Here is an 8569-nt window from a genome sequence, read left to right as displayed (position 1 = left end):
TTTAAAGAGTCAGATACTCAAGAAGATGAAATGGTTCTGTAATTTTGCTTATGTGAAGTAGTTCGATTTAAAAAAAAAATCACTCCCCAGAGGAACTGCAATCCCTTATATTTCTAATTGAGAAAAGGGAACATCCCTGAGAAATGCAACTTACCAAAAACTGAAATAAAAAAATTATTGACAGTTTAATGTGAAAAGAGAGACAAGGCACTGAGAAATAATATGTAATTGCAAGTGAACAAAAATTTAACTGACCATGATAAAATTATTATACTCATGCTTTATTCTTAATAAACGAAGCAGTAAATATTTTATTGCAGAACTAAGACTAACAGGTCACTAAATAAAGGAAAGTTTTTTTACAAAATTGATGTTGTATGATAAGCCCCTCAGTCAGTTTTCACAGGAAGGAAGGAAAGGAATAAATACTCAACTTTGACTAAAAGTACAGACCAGAAAAGCTGTATTTGGCTTTGGCCAAAGTATTTGGCTGCATGTGATTCTAATCAAGCAAAAATATCCCCATCAAAATGAAGTCCAGACAATTGCCCCCACACCAAGTTCACCTTTGATAAAAAGTTGAGCACTGTCAATGCTCAGTTTTTGTAGTATCTCCAAAAATAGCAGAGGAATCAGATACAGAACCAAAATGCAGACCTGGTGGTACAACAGGCAGATGATGGGCCAGCTCCCTTTTCAAGGCTCTTTGTGTTTTACAGTGCTGACAGCACTGGAGTTTGTTTTCATTAGTGTAAGATCCAGATATGACTCAGAAGACATATGGAGAATGTGTACTACCAAGATTCAATTTTTAAAGTCACTTTTCTGTTCAAAACCACACTGAAATAAAAAAAAAAAGAAAAAAAAGAAAAAAACCCCAAACTAAAAGAAAACAAAAAAAATTCCCACAACAAAGATGTGCTAAACTGTCAAAAACTGTCACTAATAGCTGCCTAATTCAATAGGTGATTATCTCTTGCCCTCTAACTTCAGTGGAGATGGAAAAGAGGAAAGGTGCTTGATGTATAACTATGAAAAATGTTCATTTGAGGAAAAGTCTTAGATTAGCAAACCAGAACACTGAATACTATCTAGATTACAAAATAAAAAACTTGGTTTATGGCAGATGAACATGAACCAATTATATTGGTTACTATTCAAAAGAAAGAAAAAAAGAAATAAGATTTCAGTTTGCTATTGAAAGTATTACATCACAATCTGCCTGCAAAATAAGAAGTTCCAATAAACAGGAAGATAGTCCAGTTTGGAGCTATATGCATGGCATGGCCATTTGCTGGGGAATCTGTAATCCATACTAGAAAGCAACAGTAGATGGCCTACTTTTCACAAAAAGTGAGAGCTGGAGAAAACCACATTGAGCCATAGGGAGGGGAAACACAGGCAGAGCCTTCATTATTAATTGGCATACACAGAAAGAGCAAGCAGAAACAAGACAAGTAAAAGAAAGAAGGGAATTCTCCCTGGAAACATATGGGAAGCGCAAAACAGAAGTAATAAAACATTAAAGAATAGGGATACAAACACCATCATGTCCAGAAAGTGCAGTCATTAGTAATGACTGCAATGAAAGCACTGGAAGGGTGAATGTGAAAGTTAATGGCTTCTTTTACACGTGTGAGAGAGTGCACAGAAAAAAAACAGGGTATCTAAATGTATGAAAGAGTCTTCCAAGTATCATTTTCTATATAACTCACCAGGCTTCACTAAAGGGAGAAGTAAAGGAAAGCACAGAAAATTCCACTTTGACACCTGTCTTTCAAAGCTGATTTCATTTTCACAATTTATCTTTGTAGTTACCGCACAGCAGAGGACCCAAAGCCAAGCTCTGCCAGCATGTCACTCTGGCCACAGACCTGGTGCTCTACTCACTTTCTTTATGGGTCCACTAAACCATCTCCATTTTATAATTAGCCACCAAGGATAATTTTCCAGCTAATTTTGCCATGTAAACCATATAAAGGCTAAATCCCTAATGAAAATTAGGCACCCAGTACTGCTGAGGTGCCCTCTCTTGAGCACAAGCTTTTTCAATATTTTTGACTATCCTTTTCCTATCGGGTTAAGCTCTCAAACCACAAGTTGGCTGATGTTGTCAATTGACATTTATAAGATATCTTGGGAAATATTTTTGCAGGTCACAGAAGTTATTTCCAGCACTGAAAAAACGTGCACGCAAACATGCAATTTGAAGAATTATTGCTAAAAAATATTTGGTGAACACATTTTCAAAGTTCATACCCAAACTTTGTTGGACACACAGAGTTAGTAATAACATAGTGATTGCTTCAGTTTTCTAAGTGATAGTAATCACCTATTCAACCACTTGTTCTTGCTGCTAAGATTCAGCAAAGTTGTTTAAAAGCTAACAGTGTGATGTAGGAGTAACTTCATGGAATTAAATGACAGCACAAGGAATGGCCTTCCTTGTGGACACAAGGAAGAGAGGAAGGAGCACTGCTGTATTTGTACACACCGCTTTAGTGCAAACCTAATTTGACTACCTCTGAAACAGCAGTGAGTAACAAGGGTTGCAAGACACAGAAATGGAGGTGATTAATTCTGTCTTGGCCTGAAAAAATTACATTTCTTGCCAATATTTTGGCACCTCTTACTGACTAATACAGAAAGGAGTGACATAGGGCCTGAGGATGTAAAACAGATATGGTGAAAATGAAAAGCTCTAGTAGCTAGCCTACAATAGTCTACCAAAGCAATAGAGTAAGTGTGTAGGAGAGTGGAAAAAGAAGAGATTGATTCCACTTCACAATATTCACTCTGTTAAATGATGGGAGAAAGTCTGAAAGGATCAAGGTTATAAGCATATAAAATACAAAATATCTTAATAAGATAATAAAAGACTACACAGGAAATAGGGTTTTGTGTGAGAAGCATAAGTGTCCATGACAAATTTAAAAAATGCAATTAATAATGGGTTAACATCTAAAAGAAAATAGGTAAGAAATGACTGCAACCAGTGAGTTAGAACCACAGAAGGAGATAAATCTCCTTTACATATTTTCCAGTAATATGAGACATTAATGAATTTTAGAGACAATGGACTTGATGGGAGTCTGCCCATGCTTTTATTTAAACTGGTGTAAATTACCTTGTATTTCCTTCCAATTTATCAAGTCAATAGAACAAGAGGGAAGAAAGACTGCTGTAATGGGGAACCAGGCCTTTCCAGCTGCATGACAGTGAAAAAGGGCTCCATGTAAGCTGCTGGTGTCCGTAGGACCTTGCTGTGTTGTGCATGGCACAAATAAGTGGCTAAACTCATTTCCATGTGTTTGCTCTCAACTGCACTGCTACAGTCTATAGATTAAGCTCTGCTTTCAGGCACAGCAAGGTGTATCTATAGAACCATGAGAAACATCACCAGAGTTGCTTTGCATTTACAAGAGCAAAACTGGGAGAGAAGGGACAGACAGAATTCCCTGCTGAACTGGTGCAGAGGTGCAGCTCCCTCAGAGGACACTTTTAAAAGCAACCACGAACAAAAGCTTCTCTGCTTGCCAGCCAGGCATACATTATAGTAACCACACCCTTGTAGGTAAACATCTACACAGAGCAAATCACTTCTTTTGTGAATAGGGCTTACTTTATCATTTGGAAGTGCATATTGCTGTTCTTTGACATATTAGTATGCTTAAAAGAATCGTTTAAGGAAATAAGCTTATTTGCATATGTTTTCACTTATTTGTCCTCTGTTATTAATCAAATTTGTCTAGTATTTTTATTACATCATATTTTATATAAATAAATAAATAAATAAATAAAACATCATGATGGCCTTTCAGGTAGTAGTTGCTAGCAATAAAATAAAGTCAAGGAATCACTTAGTCTCATGTGTGATGAAAGTAGTTGGAAAGGCTGTATTGCTCCAGGTATTCTGGTAACATACAATGTCAATGCCCCACCAAATGGCAAATTTTCTATTACTTGGAATGTCAGTGCTCCACTGCAGGTTAAAAGGACGAAGCTGCAATATGTGCAATGAATGCTTCTCATTGTTAGCACTGTGTTTTAAAAAGAAATTAGATTGTTCTGCGTGATGATGAGGAATTACATGGGAAGGCAGTACAGGGAAAGGCTGGTTTTCAGAGGAGGCCACCATGCTCGGGCAGCCAATGGGACATGGGGTTCTGCTGATGTCCAAAGATGTGCTGTCACTTGCCCCAAGCCTCCTTTTGCACCTACTGTACTGTGCTCTTTCAGAACAAATGAAAAAAGAGCTTTTGTACAACATATGTTCAGCTGCTATAGCAAGCTATTTTTGCAGTTGGAAGGCCTCAGGCATTACTATCCTTTCAAGCCATACACAAACAAAAAGGGTTTGCCACAAAAAAGAGCCTCTGCTGACGAGTGTAAGGTTTACCTTTGCTCCTTCACTCAAGATCCTAATTTCATCAAGTTCTATAAAATTTCAATTGATTCAGTTTCACCTTATCATTAAATTTTTATTGCTGCCTGACCTAAGGTCAACTATACTTTCAAAATAATTAAAGAAAAAGATATAATGCAAACAACTGGTAAGTCTGAACCCTTGCTATCTCATTTCTGTTGTACACCAGAACACACTGGGTGTTCAGTGTAGGTGCTCTGCTATAATCAGGGTAACAGCAGTCTAGAGGGCTCTAAACTGCATGTGCAGAAACCAGAGGTACAGACTTAAAGATCTAGGCTACACCATGTACACTGCTGGAGTAGGAGCCAAACACTTCTTCATTCTATAAACACAGGGATGCATATCCTAGGAGAGACCTTGTTTCCAGCTGCTAAAAGTTTCCAGTCAGCTTCCTACCCTTTCTCTTGCTTTTCAGCCTGGCTGTAAGAAAATGTGTGATGGCGTGGAAGGAGCTGCATCTCCTGCGGGCCCACATCTCTTGCCTTTTTTTCTTTACCTTAGCCAGGACCAGGCTATGCCCATTTTCAGCAGGGACGTGGCTGCCACTCACACCTAAGTGTTTGCTGTTCTTGGAATCCCAGCACACATGCAAATCTGGGTGCTAACATATCCAGCCACCTTTGAGGCAGGTATCCCTCAGGAGGACACCTGCCTGGCCCTCCCACACCGAGGAGGTTACTGGAACAAAAATGTTAATGCACATTGTTGGACGTAATTCGATACATGATAAAAGAGGCATTAAACCCCAGTCTCCTTCCCCATAACTTTTAATCAACCTTCTTATCTCCTTTTATGAGGAACTTGTGAGGAAGTCTACATCAAAGGAAAACATACATTTTTATTTTGCTTCAGATGCCTTAACAATATTTATTAAAAACATTTCTGGCCAAAATACCAAAAATCACCTGATGTTCAATTATAAAAATACCACAACTGCATTTGAAACTTTACCGTAACTACAGTCTAAAAGTGAAACTAAAAAAGTGAAAGTTCCTTGTTGTTTTATGATACATAGGCTGAAAGAAATGCAGAAAGTAAACAAAAAAGCACACAAAAACATACATTTATAAAAATGCTTCTTGAATTCTAAAATATATTTGTACCAGAGAGAAAGGTGGCAATTTATAAACTTTTGATAGGACAAAAACATGTGTGATCATCCAAGTTGTTAGACACTGTTTTCACAGTATTCCTTGCAGATTCTGTGACAAACATTGAAAAAATAGGAACACATAGGTAGAGACTGCTGCTGAGGGTTTCCAAAGTCTAAAAAAAAGTATGCAACAATCTCCTGTACATTTGGAAAATCCTGGTGCTCAGGCTCACTGCTCTTCTCACAGCTGAACTTCCTTCACGATTGCTTTTCCATTGGGTTCTGCCTGGTTAACTGACGCTGGCAATGCTCAGCCCAAGCCATGCCAGCTGAACAGCAGATCGCAACAGGAAAACAGAGAGGAAGCACACAACATAGATTGGATTGACATCAACAGATTTGATGTTTAACCAGGATTCTTGAAACTTCCTTCACATGCTTTTAAACTTCATCTTGAGGTTTATGTTTGTAGTGGAGGTGCAGGAAATCAAGTAATTCAACTTGTATTTACCATTTATATAATTACTTTTATTAAATTACCGATATAATTCGTGTCAGGAAAAAAGAACCCTCCAGAACATGCAGTTACACTGCTTACAATTACTATGTCAGTTGATGCAATTACCATAAATAGGGTCAGAGACATCACTAATTAATAAAGTTGGAAGGGTAATGTAAGAAGAACTCTGCTACTTCACATTTAAAGCATATGATATCTAAGTTGAGACGCAAAAGGGTGATTTTTCTTTTGGGCTTTGGCCCAAAGAATATATTATAAAGAACCCTCACACATCAAAGTCTCCCAGGCTACAGATGCTCAGGAAGCAATGAAGCAAAATAGTAGAAGTGTGGCTTGTTTCTAGCTAAATTTTAAACATTAAGAATGAAGCAACTTCGGTGGAGTGCATGGACACACCTTACTGATTTTAGTGGGGTTTATATATGCAGAGTGAGTTGTGGAAGATTGACCTTTAAACCTGGAGCAGAGATGTCATTTCCCTCTCTGTTTTGAACACAGTAAGATGTGTTTTATTTGTAATTTTATGTAATCTTATAAACCAAATGTAGTGAATTCTTTTTTCAATCTGGGATTAAAAAAAAAGTGTTTCTTCAGAGTCACTGGAAGAGAAATGTAGCCTTGCAAAACAAAGGCTGTCAAAAGAAAATTGTGCATATTAACAACTCTCTTGAGAGCAATAATAGACATTCTTTGCATTTATTCAGCAAATTTACATCCAAATCGGGAAGATGTTGGATTTATCTCAGTTAACACTGAAATATTTGCAAAAATCAATAAGGGAAAGTGTTTCCTGCTGAAGAAGGAAGAGATAATCTTGCACAGTTTTGTTTGTACCTCTCTGGGATACAGGAGGCAAAATGACCACACTGCTTCAGTGAAACAGGCATTTTCAGTCACAGAACAGTAGCACATACCCTGAACAGTAGATCCAGTGAATTCTGTCACATCCTTACAGCTGCACTGATGACAGGCCCAGCTCTTGGCCTTCTGTGCATGTAAGCAATACCCACTGCTCGAGCAGTACTCAGAAAACTCGAAATAACTTTCGGTGAAGGGTTCAGGAACATTTTTCACAAAATTTATACTCTCGTGGCTTATTATCAGTTTTGATTTTGCAACAGTAATATCCCAAACACCTGGCAACACTCTGGACACTAAGACATCTTTCTGTATTTTCTCCGGCCTCCTGATTTCCTTCATTGCCCAAATACATATTTACTGGGGAGAAAAAACCCAAACTACAAAACAACTTAAAAATCCACTGGATATGAGCAGCCTTGTTCTCAGCTGATGCCAAAATGCATTTTATAGAAATAAGAGCTGAATTAGTCTTCAGTTTCCCAGACTAGTGTTAACCCCCCATGCACACTCCCTCGCAGAGGAATGCTTTGCAGACACGGCACTGTCCAGAGCCCCTTCACTCGGCACTCACGCCGGTGCCGGTGCAGCAGACCCATTGTACAGGTGTGCAGAGGCCGGTAAGCGCGGCACCTCCTACCGGAGGCTCGGGCAGGGCAAAACAGACACGACGCGCACCCTCCGGCTAATTGAGCCCGGGGTTGATCCCAAGAAGGGATGCGTGCGCTGGGGGAGTCAGCCCCGGTGCGTGTCCGTCCCCGCACTGCCGAGCCGGTGTCGCGCGTTACGGGGAGCCCCCGGGAGCGGAGCGCCGCGGCGGGGCGGGGCGGTACGGGGCTGCCCGCGGGCTGTGCCCGGTGCCCGGCCCCGGCTCGCAGTACACTGCGGCGCTCCGGCAGCGACGCCGCGGGCTCGGGAGCGGCCCCGGGCCCCGCCCCGGCCCGGCCCGCCCCGTCGGCAGCTCATTGATGAGCCGCGGGCCTTTGAGGAAAGGGCGAGTGCGCCGAAACCGCTGCAAAGCCATGATTTTTCAAGCAGCAGCGCAGCCTGGGAACTTTGCATGTTTCGCCATTTTTCACGTCCTGACTCATTTCTGTATCAAAAAACGTGTTCTCTGGAGCTCATCGGAGACCCGCCGCCCCTCCCGCCGCCGCGGCGCAGGCAGCATCCACGCCGGGCAGCAAGCAGCAAGGGGAACTATAGCAGAAATCCCCCGCGGCCAGGCAACCGCAGCCAAGCACCGGGCAGCCCCGGGCCCCTCCGAGTTCCCTTTCTATCGCCAGCGGGGCTCGTTCGCCCCCAGGGCTGCAGCCCGCACGCCACGCAGGGAGCGGAGCAGGTGCACCCGCCAAGGCCCACCCTCCCCCCGTCGGCGGGAGGCACCTGCGGGGCCCGGGGGTGGTCGCGGGGTCTCGCCCGAGAGTTCTCGCCCCACGGGAGACTCGCCTTCCCACCCGCCGTGCCCGGGGGAGAGGGGCTGCCCCGTCCCGACAGCTCCATCGGCGACAGCCGCGGGGTGCGGGCGCGGGGGGGCTGCGGCCGCGCCGTCGGGGGCACGCGGGGCGGGAGCGGCGGCGGCGCTGGCGCGAGCGGCTCCCGCCGCTGCCGCGCGGGATGGGCGGGGCGCGAGGGCCCCGTGGGGCGCGCGGCCCCGGTCCGCCCGCCCCGC

The sequence above is a fragment of the Melospiza georgiana genome, chromosome 3, assembly GCF_028018845.1.
Source record: "Melospiza georgiana isolate bMelGeo1 chromosome 3, bMelGeo1.pri, whole genome shotgun sequence".
NCBI classification, from domain to species: domain Eukaryota; kingdom Metazoa; phylum Chordata; class Aves; order Passeriformes; family Passerellidae; genus Melospiza; species Melospiza georgiana.
This window is presented reverse-complemented; position numbering follows the sequence as displayed.